Source organism: Diospyros lotus, chromosome 1 (genome assembly GCF_014633365.1).
Source record: "Diospyros lotus cultivar Yz01 chromosome 1, ASM1463336v1, whole genome shotgun sequence".
NCBI lineage: Eukaryota > Viridiplantae > Streptophyta > Magnoliopsida > Ericales > Ebenaceae > Diospyros > Diospyros lotus.
In genome coordinates this window covers 9920006-9935581 of record NC_068338.1, presented here as the reverse complement: position 1 = coordinate 9935581, position 15576 = coordinate 9920006, and the positions used below count along the sequence as shown (strand labels likewise).

General features: G+C 42.6%; 1 non-coding gene across 1 annotated transcript; it reads right to left on the bottom strand.

Moving 5' to 3' along the window:
- Positions 1 to 1791: 1791 nt before the first annotated feature.
- On the bottom strand, positions 1792 to 1898 carry LOC127793619 (small nucleolar RNA R71). The gene has a single exon (XR_008021460.1). It is a non-coding gene; the product is annotated as a small nucleolar RNA R71 (small nucleolar RNA).
- Between the last annotated feature and the right edge of the window lie 13678 nt (positions 1899 to 15576).

The following is a 15576-nucleotide window of genomic DNA, read 5'->3' as shown; positions in this document are numbered from 1 at the left end:
TTCTGGAGCTCACGGTCTTACAGCGGTATGCATACTGCTGTAGGACCGCTTTAGGAATTATTTTCTGGAGCTCACGGGTCTGCAGCAACAAGCATACCGTGGTAGGACCGCGGTAGGGTTCAAAGCTTCGTGACAAGGCCGTTTTAAGCCCGTTTTGATCCAAATAAAAGGGAAATAGACTCCTTTAAGGTCAAGGACTTTGATAACTTAAAGAGAGCTATATAAAGGCTTATTTTTGGGAGATTAGGTTAGCTTTTTGGAAGGAGGAGAAGACGGCAAGTTGAGGCAAAAAGGGGAGATTTTCTTGAAGATCTTCGGTTTTGGTTTTATTTTTCTGTTCTTTATTCTTTGCAACATCATGAACTCCGTTTTTATTACTTTTTCGTTGGTTGAAACTATGTTAGGCTAAGTACTTTGTGGCTAGGGTGATTGATGAAACCTAGTTCAATGATGGTTTAATTAAAAGTATTTGGGTTTTATTTTATTCTTGTCTTTTGAGTTGATCGTTTGTTATGCACCAATTCCGTTTTGATGCTTGGCCGCCATTAGAACGTGTTTGTGATTTATATTGCTTTCGAGAGATTCAATATAGATTAGCACTTGATAATAAATGACATAAGGTTCGATAATAGGTAGAGATACCGTTATGCCTTGTGAAATCTTATTTTGATGATCATTGTGGATAAATGCATGTTTTTATATTTGCAGATTAATTAGAGATAATTAATCTCATATGTGAGCATAGATTCGATTGACCATCGAGAGAGGCTTTTGATTAACTTAGGATCATCGATTTTCAGATCAAAGCAAGAATTATAAAACTCAATCACTGAGAGATTAAACCAAATATAGAACTACGGTGGATTCATGAACCCTAGCGCATTAGATTTCCATATTTAAAACCTAAAGAATTATTTTGTGTTTTCCTTTGGTGAGTTAGTTTTAATTTATATAAAACTTCCATTGAGTATTCTTTGAGTTGTGTGTGGCTTATTAAAGATAATAGTGGTTAAAGTAGGGACCAAAAACCAATCCTCGTGGGAACGATACTTGATTCATCATTATATTGCTTGTTACGATTCCGTACACTTGCGGGAAAGAAAAAGTCTAACAAGTTTTTGGCGCCGTTGCCGGGGATTGGTTATTTTGATTACTACTTTAATTAAGATTAGCTTTAATACTTGTGTTACTTTACTTATTCTTGACGCTGAATTATTTCAATTTTTGCTGTGTTAGGATTGAAAATAGTGCATGCGGCGTTCAAAACGTCTTGATCTTGTTGAGTTTGATCCGGAGATTGAACAAACCTTTCATCAAAGACGTCGTGAACAAAGAGCAAAAAGGGAACAACAACAAAGCACAATGGACGACAACGAAAATCAGCTTGTTCAAGTGGAGCGTACTGTTGAGATCAATGAGAGAGATATCTTGATGGGAGATTTCATGATGCCTCCAGTCGTTGAGAACCGGTCGAGCATAGTTTATCCTCCATATGGGCACGATAACTTTCAGTTGAGACCGGATGTGATAAATTTGTTCTCCAACAACATTCCATTCTATGGGAGAATTGATGAAAATCCACACTACCATCTCTCTTGGTTTCTAGAGTATTGTGGCAACTTCAAATATCAAGGGATCAACGAAGAAGCAATGAGGATGCGACTTTTTCTTCATACTTTGAAAGACAAAGCTCGGGAGTGGTTGGATTCGCTATCACCTGGTAACATCACTACATGGGCTGATTTGGTTCACAAGTTCACACTTAAATATTTTTCACCAGCCAAGATCAGCAAATTAAAGCATGAAATTTCGACTTTCCAGCAAGCTGAAATTGAGAACTTTCATGAAGCATGGGAACGGTACAAAGAATTGCTAAGGAAGTGTCCAAATCATGGGTTTTCTTTACCAGCTCAAAATCACTATTTCTATGCCGGGTTAACTCCTTACAGCCGTTCGGCGGTTGATTCTACAGCAGGTGGTTCCATTAGAAACAAATCGGCTGGAGAGTTACATGATCTTTTTGAAATAATGAGTGAGCAATTTGTAATGTGGCCGGATAGGAGTTCAAATAGGAGAGCAGTTGGAGTACACGAAGTGGATATGAATACATTGATGTTGGCCAAGATTGATGCTCTTTCAAAACAGATGGAAAACTTAAAATACTCTCCATCAGTTAACATGGTGCAAGGATCTCTTCCAGTTTGTGTAACTTGTGGGGCAAACCATTTGTCATCCGAATGCCCATTGACCGTTAGGGATCATTCACTCACAGAGCAGGCTGCGTATGCGTAAAATTTCCCACGTCAACAAAATTTCCAGCGTCCACAAAATAATCCATATTCTCCAACATACAATCCCGGCTGGAGAAACCATCCAAATTTTTCATATGGCAACAATCAGGGAATTCAAAACCCACCAAAGCAAGGAAGACTGCATGAGGAAAAAGGAGGATGGGAAGCAGCAATTTCAAAACTTCAAGAACGAAGTGAGCGGACCGATGCAGCCATAAAAAATATAGAGACTCAAATTGGGCAGTTAGCCAAAATTCTTACTGAGAGGCAACAGGGCACATGGCCAAGCAACACTGAAGTTAATCCTAAGGAGCAAGCAAATGCAATCACCACAAGGAGTGGAGTGCAACTCCCAGAAATCCATGTTAAAAGACCAAGTATGGAAAAGAAAACTGATGCCGAAAAGGAGATAGCAACTGAGAATAAAGAGCCCGAAGATATAGCTGAACAAGAAAAAGTGGTTTCATCACCAATCAAGCCTTATGTTCCACCAATTCCATTTCCTCAAAGATTGCGCAAGCACAAGTTGGATAAACAATTTGAGAAATTTTTGGAGGTGTTCAAAAAGCTACATATCAATATCCCATTTGCTGAAGCTCTATCTCAAATGCCCAGCTATGCAAAATTTATGAAGGAGATTCTATCGAACAAGAGGAAGCTTGAGGAGCATGAAACCGTGATGCTAACAGAGGAGTGTAGTGCCATTTTACAGAATAAATTACCACCAAAGTTGAAAGATCCAGGAAGTTTCACCATCCCTTGCACCATTGGCAGCTTATATTTTAAACGGTCCTTATGTGATTTGGGTGCTAGCATTAATTTGATGCCATTCTCTATCTTTCAAAAGCTTGGTTTAGGTGAAGCAAAACCTACAAGGGTGTCATTGCAGCTAGCGGATCGGTCCGTGAAACATCCACGTGGAATTGTCGAAGATATCTTGGTAAAAGTGGACAAGTTTATATTTCCAGCAGATTTCATTATTTTGGATATGGCTGAAGATAGGGATATTCCCCTTATTTTAGGGCGACCTTTTCTAGCTACTGGACGAGCTCTTATTGATGTGCAAAAAGGACAACTCATGTTAAGGCTGAATGATGAGCAAATCACTTTTAATGTGTTTGAAGCACTAAAATTTCCTACTGCTTCAGATTCTTGTTTTCGAATTGATATTTTGGACAAAGAGATAGAAAACACATTCGCTTTGAATCAACCATCAGATCCTTGGGAAGCATGTGTGATGCACTCACAACTTGAAGATACCGACTCGGCTATGATTGAAGAATGTGTCAAATATTTGCAAGGATCTGAACTTATTCAAAAGGGAAAGCATTACAAGGCATTGGGCACGGGACCTCCACGACCTTTACCTTCCATTCAACAAGCTCCGAAATTGGAGCTAAAGCAGCTGCCATCCCATCTTCGTTATGCCTATTTGGCTGAGTCCTCTACTCTTCCAGTTATCATTGCTAAATCCATCAACCAAGAAGAAGAGGAAAAGTTACTCCGAGTGCTTCGGGAACATAAGTCAGCTCTTGGATGGACTATAGCTGATATAAAAGGTATTAGCCCATCTCTTTGCATGCACAAGATATTAATGGAAGACACTTACAAGCCGGTAGTGCAACATCAACGACGGCTAAATCCTCATCTGCAAGAAGTGGTTAGGGCTGAAGTACTGAAGTTACTAGATGCTGGAATTATCTATTCTATCTCAGATAGTGCTTGGGTTAGCCCAGTTCAAGTGGTGCCTAAGAAGGGAGGTATTACAGTGGAAAAGAACGAAAATAATGAGCTCATTCCAGTTCGACCTATTACCGGATGGCGGGTTTGCATCGACTATCGTAAGTTGAATGATGCAACGCGAAAGGATCATTTTCCTCTACCATTCATTGATCAAATGTTGGAGCGCTTAGCAGGTCATTCCCGCTATTGTTTCCTTGATGGCTATTCGGGATACAATCAAATTTCAATAGCTCCAGAAGACCAAGAGAAGACAACGTTCACTTGTCCATATGGTACATTCGCCTACCGACGGATGCCGTTTGGTTTGTGCAATGCCCCTGCTACTTTTCAGCGGTGTATGATGTCAATCTTCTCCGATATGGTAGAAAGATTTATTGAAGTGTTCATGGATGATTTTTCGGTCTTTGGTTCTTCATATGACAAATGCTTAAAGAACTTGACACTTGTTTTGAAGCGTTGTGAAGAAACGAACTTGGTGCTCAATTGGGAGAAATGTCACTTCATGGTCCAAGAGGGAATTGTATTGGGACACCGAATTTCAGTTAGGGGTATTGAAGTTGACAAGGCAAAAATTCAAGTGATTGAGAAGCTACCTCCGCCCACATCCGTCAAGGGTATCCGCAGTTTTTTGGGACATGCCGGTTTTTATAGAAGATTCATTAAGGATTTCTCCAAGATTACAAAGCCTTTATGCAACTTGTTGGAGAAGGACGTAAAATTTGAATTTTTTGAGGAGTGCCTAAAATCATTCACCACTCTAAAGGAAAAGTTAATTTCCGCACCTATTATTGTGGCACGAGATTGGAACATGCCGTTCGAATTAATGTGTGATGCTAGTGACTATGCAGTTGGGGCCGTTTTGGGACAACGAAGGGACAAAGTCTTACATGTGATTTACTATGCTAGTCGGACTCTCAATGATGCCCAAATGAACTACGCCACAACAGAAAAAGAGCTCCTAGCAGTGGTCTTTGCTTTCGAAAAATTTTGATCATATCTCATTGGTTCAAAGGTGATTGTCTATACGGATCATGCCGCATTGAAATATTTATTTTCAAAAAAAGAGGCAAAACCAAGGTTAATTCGCTGGGTCCTACTTCTCCAAGAGTTTGATTTGGAAATTCAAGATAAGAGAGGATGTGAGAATATGGTAGCCGACCACCTCTCAAGATTGGAGCAACAAAATCAATCTGAAACAGGGGATATTAATGAAAAATTTCCAGATGAGCAACTTCTAAGAGTGGAACGAGCAAGCAACGAAACAGAGGTACCATGGTATGCTGACTATGTCAATTACCTTGCAAGTAACATCGTACCTCTTGATTATGATTACCATCAAAGAAAAAAATTCTTTTCGGAGCTCAAATTCTATTTTTGGGAGGATCCCATCCTTTATCGGAGAGGAGCAGATCAAGTAATCCGGAGGTGTGTTCCAGAAGATGAGATGGAGATGATCTTAGAGCAATGCCATGCCTCCCCCTATGGTGGACATTTCGGAGCAACAAAAACAGCAGCTAAGGTACTCCAATCTGGGTTTTATTGGCCAACTCTATTTAAGGATGCTCATACCTTGGTAAAAAAATGTGATAAATGCCAAAGAATGGGGAACATCTCCAGGAAGCACGAGATGCCCTTACATGGCATTCTTGAGGTTGAATTATTTGATGTTTGGGGCATTGACTTTATGGGGCCGTTTCCATCCTCATTCTCCAATTTATACATCCTAGTGGCAGTGGATTATGTCTCCAAGTGGGTCGAAGCAGTAGCACTACCAACTAACGATGGCTGAGCAGTGGTAAGTTTTCTGAAAACGAACATCTTCACTCGTTTTGGAACTCCTAGGGCCATTATCAGTGATGGCGGGAAGCATTTTTGTAACCGACACTTTGAAGCTATTTTGGCAAAGTACGGGGTAAGGCATAAAGTTGCTACGCCATACCACCCCCAAACAAGTGGCCAAGTGGAAATTTCGAATAGAGAGATAAAGAAGATCCTTGAGCTTACAGTGAGTACTTCTTGTAAAGATTGGGCTAAGAAGTTGGACGATGCATTATGGGCATACAGAACAGCCTTCAAAACACCAATTGGTATGTCTCCATATCGCCTTGTTTTTGGCAAAGCATGTCACTTACCTGTTGAGCTAGAGCACCGGGCATATTGGGCAATGAAAAAGTTGAATTTTGATCTCAAGCAAGCTGGAGAGAAACGGTTGCTACAGTTAAATGAGATGGATGAGTTTCGGTTGGAAGCCTATGAGAATGCCAAGTTATATAAAGAGAAGACCAAGAAATGGCATGATCAGCATGTACACCGAAAAAAATTTGAGGTGGGGCAAAAAGTGTTATTATTCAACTCACGTCTCAAGCTATTTCCAGGCAAGTTGCGCTCAAGGTGGTCTGGGCCATTCACTGTTGCCAAAGTTTATCCACATGGCGCTGTTGATGTCACTCACGACACCAAGGGTACTTTTAAGGTGAATGGACAGCGACTCAAGCCATATCTTGGGGAGGAATTTGCTAAGGAAAAGACATCCACCGAATTGAGCAATCCGGAATGAGCAGCAGCACAGTCAAGCTAATGACTCTAAACAAGCGCTTTTGGGAGGCAACCCAATTTTATATCCTTTCATTTTTATTTATTTGTTGTTTCTTTTATTTTCTCTATTTTGCATTGTTTTAAAGTGTTAGGTTCTAGGTTAGAGAGTGCCTTGGTTAGGAGAGTTTATCACTTAGAGCCTAGGCTATATAAATGAAAATTAAAAGCAAAAAAAAAAAAAAAAAATTCAAAAAGGGGGGGCCAGCTCGCGCCTTGGCCGCGGCATGCATGCCGCAGCCGCAGCGCGAGGCAGCAGCCTCTTTGCTGCTCGCGGGCGAGCCGCGGTATGCATACCGCAGCCAGCCCGCGCCACAGCATCCTTGCTGTGGCTCGCGGGCGAGCCGCGGCATGCATGCCGCGGCCGCACCGCGGTCCGGTTCGGCCTTAATAGGCCGACCCCCCCCATTTTATTTCCCCCCCCTGCTCTTCCCTTTTCTTCTCCCTCTACACTCTTTCCTCACCCCTCTCTCTCCTAACACTCCCAGCTTGCTTCCTCCCCATTCTTCCCCACTTCTCCCTCAAGGCCCTCCTTTCTACTCTCTCCCACTTCAATATCAAAGGTATGTTTGGAATTATTTGAATTTTCTTTTGTGTTTATGCAATTTGTTTTTTTTTTTTTTGTGCAAATGGGTGGTGAGTTGCTTGTGAATGGGAGTAATGAAGTTGTGGTTGGTGATGTTGGGGTTGAATTATTGCTTGTTTCTATGCTTTTATTTGGGAAAATTTCATGGATCCTAAGCCCTATTTTCTATTTGTCCTCTCAGCATGCCCACCAAGTGTTCGCTCAAATGCCCCAACCACACATCTCCACACATTTGCACACACATTGCATTAGGAATTGAGGGAATGAAATAACTTAAGTTTGGGGGGGGGTCTTGTGGCATCTTTGGCTTCTCCAACACATTTAATTCTTATAAAAAATCAATAAATCAACAAATACAAGAAAAACAAAAAAAACGAACAAGCCAAGAATTATTTGATTCTTTCTCTTATTCATTCTCATGATTGATTTTCTGCTTTCAGGACCGAGCCCAAGTAAAGATGGCACCCAAAACCCGCTACACTCCAGCCGCAAATAAGGGTAAAGCCGTTGCAACTAGTTCAAACACTTCCAAGCGACCGCGAGTTGATCCGCCACCCTACCCAATCTACCTCACTGCCAAAGCAGAAGAACGAGCTCGAGTGATAGAGTCATGGCCTCTCCACCGAGAGCGGGAAGTTGACTTGGCTAGCATTGCGGTTACTGGGGTTTCTGAGATTATTCATGCCAAGCAGTGGCTCAAGTTTTGTGCAAAGCCTCCCAAGATATATCCCTCCGTGGTTCGAGAATTCATCGCCAACTTCAACGACAACATCCTTGGAGGTGACGATGACGATGAGGAAATTCATGCTTTCCATACCTATGTGCGCGGAGTATGGGTGCCATTCAGTCCTAACATCATTCAAAATTTCTATCAAGTGCCATCCGGGGCAGATCTCGGGGACATAGAAGATTGGAATCAAGTGGCTCGCCTTTGCTTTAATGAAGACATCCCACCGGTGTGGCCAAGCCACAATGTGGTGCTCCATAGTGAGCTTAACCTCAAGGCGAAGATGTTCCATTACATCTTATCTTCTAACATCGCTCCATCTTCACACATGACAGAGATATACCCTCCACGGATGCAGCTTCTTTATGCCTTGACTACTGGATATGCGGTGAATTTTGGTGAGCGTATCTTCCAACAAATAGTCGCCCTCGCCTTGACCAAAGGTAATAAGAAAAGGATTTACTTCCCAGCTCTCATCTCCGCATTATGCAAGCAAGCCAAAGTCCCTACATCTGCATCTGAGCTTGACAAGACGAAGCCCGCACCGATCAATTTATACACTATTCGGCAGTCACATACTCAGATTGCCCAACACCAACATGCAGCTCGCATGAGAGACATAGCAGCAAAGGCTGAGGAGGAAGATGAAGCCGAGGAGTACATGGAACCCGAAGCACCACCAGCCGTGAGACCACCACCCCGACGCCGACCTGGAGGGGTCAACTTTGGCCCCACATTGGAGGCAATGCAAGCACAGATCCAAGAAAATTGAGTGGAACAGGATCGACAATTTCACATGCTGCAAGCAGGCTTGGATGTTCTTCATGCCTAGCACGAGGAGATGAGATCCATGTTAGTCCAGCTACTCCGGTCACAGCCGCCGCCACCTCCCGAAGACCATTGATTCACTTTGGCAATCCATGCACCAACTCTTTTGCCCAGGTACCTTCCTTCCTTTTCACTGTCTTTCGAGCCCTTGGGACAATGGCTCATTTTAAGTTTGGGGGGAGGGTTTTGATGATCCAATCATGCATTATATGTTAATTTACTTGGTCGTCTATAAAAAAAAGAAAAAATATATATATAAAAAAAAAAGAAAAAAAAAAAGAGAAAAAGAAAAAAAAGAGAGAGAATTGTTTTGTTGGGTAGACATGCCATCAATGATGAATCTTATTTGGTACCATTTTGATGAAACGAGTAAAGATAGTGATGCTACTCATTTCGATTTTGTGATTCACTATCCATGTTAGACGACTATTTGAGCACAAGTGTCAGGAGGTTAAATGCATAGGTTTTCATATAGACTTTCACCCTTAAACCCACTTTGTGAGCAATTCAATCATCAAAAAAAAGAAAAAAAAATGAAAAGAAGAGTTTGGGGAAGATTGAGCCATGGTGGTAAATGTTGAGGAATGTGTCGACTCCGTGCATGTTAAAATTTGTGTGGAATGTGTTAGGCATACTAAGAGAAACTAGGCAATGACCATAGGCTAGTGATCTCATCCCTATGTCACTATGTCGTGCACCAAATTAAATTTGAGCCTGCATACATCTTATACCTTTCTTCGTAGCCTGAATGACTTGAGTGATTATGCCCGTAGAGGTATCTTAAAACCTGGTGCCCCGTGGTCATCTGGCTTGGGAGTCATCGACTGAAAGCTCGTTACAAGGGTCATTCAGAAAGCTTAATGGAGTGAAGGCTTGCACATAAGATATTTAAAAAAAAAAAAACTCAATAATGGTGCCGATGTTTGTAACTCTTAGGGATTGAGAAAACTGGTGGGTTTGACTGTCTAGTGGATGTTAGCATGCCGAATCGTTCAAAATAAAAGAGAGTCCTCACAAACCAAGACAACGCCATTTTTGGCTGAGTCCAACCAAACTTGAACAAGAAAGAAAAGAGTGATTGAGAGCACCTAGGGACTGAATGAAAAGACCAAGTTTGGGGGTGGAGTGCATATTACGAGCGAGAAAGTGTACATGACCATCGAAGGGTCGGGATACCAACAACCTTATGCATGATATTGTACCTGACAGGATTCGCACACACACACGTCAAAACATGGAATGAGTCCAAAATATTTGTGTAGCATTACTAGAAAACTCTGTGTGAATCATGAATGATACCAAAATCTGAGGCTACCTGGAAGGCTATCCAACTTGTAAATTGATTTTGAAATATTAACTATTTTCTCCTTGAGGGGTGATATATTTGAGTCGATAATCTTGCTCGGGACGATCAAGAGTCTAAGTTTGGGGGTATTTGATAAGTGTCTTTTATACACTTATTTTGGTCTATAAACTTAGCATTTATACATTCAATGAGCATGATTTCTACTTGATTTGGTTCTATATATGGTTATGTAGATGTGGAGCATGTGTTAAAGCGGACATGGAGCAAAAAGAGTGATTTTTTGTGCATGATGGGAGTGAAATGAAGTTTGGAGGCATGGTCGGGTTTCGAATTAAAAAGAAGCAAAAGAGTATCGAAAACAAGAAATTGAAGATGATAAAGCAAGAGGCCAAAGAAGAAGGCTAGCGGGCTTATAGCGGTATGCATACCGCTGTAGCACAGCTATAAGACTTAGTTTCTGGAGCTCACGGTCTTACAGCGGTATGCATACCGCTGTAGGACCGCTTTAGGAATTATTTTCTGGAGCTCACGGGTCTGCAGCAACAAGCATACCGTGGTAGGACCGCGGTAGGGTTCAAAGCTTCGTGACAAGGCCGTTTTAAGCCCGTTTTAATCCAAATAAAAGGGAAATAGACTCCTTTAAGGTCAAGGACTTTGATAACTTAAAGAGAGCTATATAAAGGCTTATTTTTGGGAGATTAGGTTAGCTTTTTGGAAGGAGGAGAAGACGGCAAGTTGAGGCAAAAAGGGGAGATTTTCTTGAAGATCTTCGGTTTTGGTTTTATTTTTCTGTTCTTTATTCTTTGCAACATCATGAACTCCGTTTTTATTACTTTTTCGTTGGTTGAAACTATGTTAGGCTAAGTACTTTGTGGCTAGGGTGATTGATAAAACCTAGTTCAATGATGGTTTAATTAAAAGTATTTGGGTTTTATTTTACTCTTGTCTTTTGAGTTGATCGTTTGTTATGCACCAATTCCGTTTTGATGCTTAGCCGCCTTTAGAACGTGTTTGTGATTTATATTGCTTTCGAGAGATTCAATATAGATTAGCACTTGATAATAAATGACATAAGGTTCGATAATAGGTAGAGATACCGTTATGCCTTGTGAAATCTTATTTTGATGATCATTGTGGATAAATGCATGTTTTTATATTTGCAGATTAATTAGAGATAATTAATCTCATATGTGAGCATAGATTCGATTGACCATCGAGAGAGGCTTTTGATTAACTTAGGATCATCGATTTTCAGATCAAAGCAAGAATTATAAAACTCAATCACTGAGAGATTAAACCAAATATAGAACTACGGTGGATTCATGAACCCTAGCGCATTAGATTTCCATATTTAAAACCTAAAGAATTATTTTGTGTTTTCCTTTGGTGAGTTAGTTTTAATTTACATAAAACTTCCATTGAGTATTCTTTGAGTTGTGTGTGGCTTATTAAAGATAATAGTGGTTAAAGTAGGGACCAAAAACCAATCCTCGTGGGAACGATACTTGATTCATCATTATATTGCTTGTTACGATTCCGTACACTTGCGGGAAAGAAAAAGTCTAACACTTATGGTAGGAGCTTGAGGTTATCAAGGCAAGGATAACCAAGTAAGATGGCTTCGGTAAGATGGTGGTGGAACCATCGTAGCTCGGGAAGGCTTTAAGTAGCCTTGATGTTAAGGGTGCAAAGCTCGATGTAACGGATCTGATGCTATGGACCATGTGGCAGAGGACTAATGTGTTGGCTCACATTGAGGGTAAGTGGCCCATGGGCCTGAGCAATTTAGTGAACTGCAGGTGACGATCAGATGCCGAGGATATGGAGCTGCACCTTAGGAAATTGGTCAGGTGAGACCAAAAATCTTCCGTGTGAGATAGGACATTTAGAGTAGTCCTAAAGAGGAATCGTGGAATGCGGTAGTGATCCGATAGATTTGTAGTCAAGTAGGACGCCTGGTAGGAATAGTGGCTGCGAGCGTGGCGAGGTAGTCATGCCGAGTTCGATAGCAGAGGTGTGACTGGAAGGTAAAAGTCACGATACGGGGTGAGAAACAGATCAGAGTGGGACCTGAGCCATGCTGTAGGAAATGTTGTTGGGCCAGTGTAAGGGACAACACAGTAAAGGTGATTGGGTGTTGACTCTCTGAAGCACAGGGCAACACGATGGGGAGCCAGTGTTGGGCCAGTGTATGGGAGTGACACGATGATGGTGACAAGGTGTTGGTGCGCCTAAAGCACAGGGCAACACAGTGACTATGCAGATGGTCAGGGACTGAAGATCGATGAGATGTTTGAGAAAGAAACCCGGGGAAAGGAAACGGGTCTAGCGTGGGAATAATGCTATGGTTGACACCTACCAGTGACGGGTCTAATGCTATGGACCACTGGATGCAGACGGTTAGTCCACAGGAGGGACTGCAGCCCTCCACGTGGAGTAACCTGTCTGTGGTGGAGACGATTAGACACCGAAGACCTGGGGTATGCTGTAGGTTATGCCTGAGCCAGACCTAAAATTCCGTAAGGGTTGAAGTATGGTGGTAGTGCTGTGGGTGTCAAGACAGCAAGAAAGTTGGTGAATCGAGGGAGTGATATCTTGTGGTGTGATAACAAGAGGTGTGGCGACGCTCCTTGCTAAAGGATGCTAATATAGTTGTGGTTAAAATTGATCGTAGTGATCTGGTAAATTGGGATGATGTACCCAGTGTGATCTTGCAGTAATGTATGAAGATGGGACTGATTGGTAGAGTTGGTGAATGGCTCGAGAGCGATACGTAAGTGCCGTGGAGGGCAAGACTTACGAAATGGAAGTCAACCATCAGATAGGGACATTGAAGCGTGTGGAGGTTTCAAATAAAGCAATCTCTCATCTAGTGATGTGAGTTGTGGTAGGCTGAACGTGTGGCTAAGGCACGGTTTGAAATCTGTGAAGGTGTGCGATTGCACAGTCTGGTGTTAGTCTTGGTTGTGTCGATGCGAAATGAGGAAGTGTCCTCATGTGGCACTGGAAGGGTTTCTAGTTGATGACACACAAGAAATCGCCAGGTGGTAGCATCGGATGGCAATAATGGAGCGTGATGCTCGAGGGCGGTGAGGTAAAGCCTTGTTGGTACCGTGCATGCCTTTAGTAGAAAGGTTCAGTAGGTCCTGGTGGTTAGACCATGCAAATTGTGAGAAAGAGATGCAAGGTGATGAAAGATGGTTGGTCAGGGCAGAAATGTGCCACTCAGAAGAGTGTGGCTTTGGAATGAGAGCTATCAATGGTAGTGGAATTGTGGTTAGGGTAGAACTTGAGATGTTCTCCCAAGAAAAGTTGCACATGAGGCAACAATGTGAGATAAACTTCCTAAGGCGCTACAACTCTATCAGGAAAGGTCACCCGGGGAAAGGCTAGCGCAATGGCAAGTGCCTGAGTAGGAAGGTGAGTCCTACGGCATCCAGTGGAAGTGTGAATTCCACAGGAGTGGCAGGGGTGATTTCCAGTGACTGGAGTTTAAATCGAAGCGGTAATCGATGAGTGCAAGTGTAGTGCCTAGAGGAAGGTTATGTGGGTTGTGAGCCGAGCGATCCGGCTAGAGTTAATCGAGTTGGTTAGATGAAAGTTATGGCGAATTTAAGATGTCGCCAATGGGTAAAGAGAGCTCGAAGGAAGAGCTTATGGGACGAGATGGGTTCCCAGTAGTGGTGTTGAGGTGATGAAATCACCTAATGGCTGTGAGTGATTCAGTTGAAGGGATGCCTTGGAGTGTGGGAAATTGATAAAAATTAACCTCGCGTCTAAGGTTAATGGTTGTGAAAAGAAATCAGCTAGTGAAGCTGTTGTGGTGTTAGAGCCATGTGGTTGCTCATCGAGAGGTATGACTTAGCTGTAGCAAAGTGTATAAGAAATCCGGGAGAAGCCAAAGTCTCTCAGGGATTTAGCTAGATGCTAGATGTATAAAAGGTGATGTGAGGAAGGCGACCTAAGATTAGGGTCTTGCTGGTTGTGGTGACCAGTGAGATTCAAAGAGCAGCAAGTCTTTTGTGATGGCATGGTGGTGTCGTCATCGCGGTTGGGGAAAAGAAGTTGTCAGGAAGGTCAAAGGTAACCATCGTGCTTGGTAAGACCTTGAAGCCGAGTGTGAATGGCCATGAAGGCTGGTATCGGTGAATTTTGAAATGCAACGATCGTGGGGGGGGGGGGGAGAAAATTCGTTGCTGTTATGGTAATATCCTTGCCAAGGAGGACAAGAGGAACCATTATGCATGGTTTAAATCAGGTGTCTATTACAGGTTGAGAATGAACCTGATGTATGATGGATGGAAGTTCGTGCCTCAAGAGTAAGTGGCTTTGTTGAGAAATGGGGTGAAGAATTGAAGAGGGGTTGCTCAGTGAAGAGTTCCCTGGTATGGGTATGAGACCCTACTAGCATGTGATATCGGCTAGTAAGTATCGTTGTGTACTTAATGCGAAGAACTCTTGGTTGGGAAAAGGTTGTGACCCGAGCATGCTTAGGCTCGAGGTGAGATTGAAATGGTGCATACGTCGCCAAGCTCGATGTGAACTCGGGCAGTACACAGGGTTGAAATGTGTGATAGCCTAGCACGGTGTTAGGTAAGTTGATTTTGCGTAATCGTACCGATAAATGAGGGTCGGCTAGTTAAGGTAGAAGACCATGTATGAAATGGTCGAAGTTGGCCAGGTGGGCCAAATGGGTGCTTCCTAGGTAGTGCTAGCATGGTAAGTTGATCGGTAATGAGAGGTTACCATGAGGATCAACTCAAGCTATGCAGGCGTGTGATTAATGGCGGTATACCATGGTGGAATGGGTGTCCGAGTGTCTAATGGGCACTAAAATGTGACATTACGGTGAATGATCAATGCTAAGACGTTGCTGGTTGGACCAGCGTAAAATCGTGCCCATGTGTGTGTGGCAGTGAGAAACGTTGCCGTGTGTGATCGGCGTAAAATCATGATAGACTGATCAATGATGCAATGTTAGCGTATGTGGTTTCGACTGAGGGGAAAAATGGAAGTGGACTGCAAAGTGATGCTCGAGGTAGCAAAAATCCATCCAGAAATGGATAGCGTTGCGGTAAGCGTGATCAGCAACCAGTTGTGCAATTTGGCAAGAGGCCAAAGCGGTGTTCGGTTGTTGAATGTCCTCGAGAGTTGGAGGATTGAAAGCCTAAAGTGAAGCCTTGAGGTAGGTGTAACCCGAGGTAAATGTGAAGAATGGATAGGCTATGGGATTTTCGAGCAGGAGAATTTGGCAAGTAACCCGAGAATGTGATTGTCTTGGGTAGGAGATGATGGTAAAATGAATTTCGAGGACGAAATTCTTTTAAGGGGGGAGGAATGTAACACCCGGTGTTACAGGTGTTAAAAGAATGAGAAAGAAAATGAGAAAATTCCAAAAATGCCCTTGAGAAGGTGTCGGATCCTTGAGATTGAGGGTGCCCTATGAGAGGGGCATTTTGGTAATTTGGATAGTGAAGTCCAATAAAGGGTAATTTGGTACATT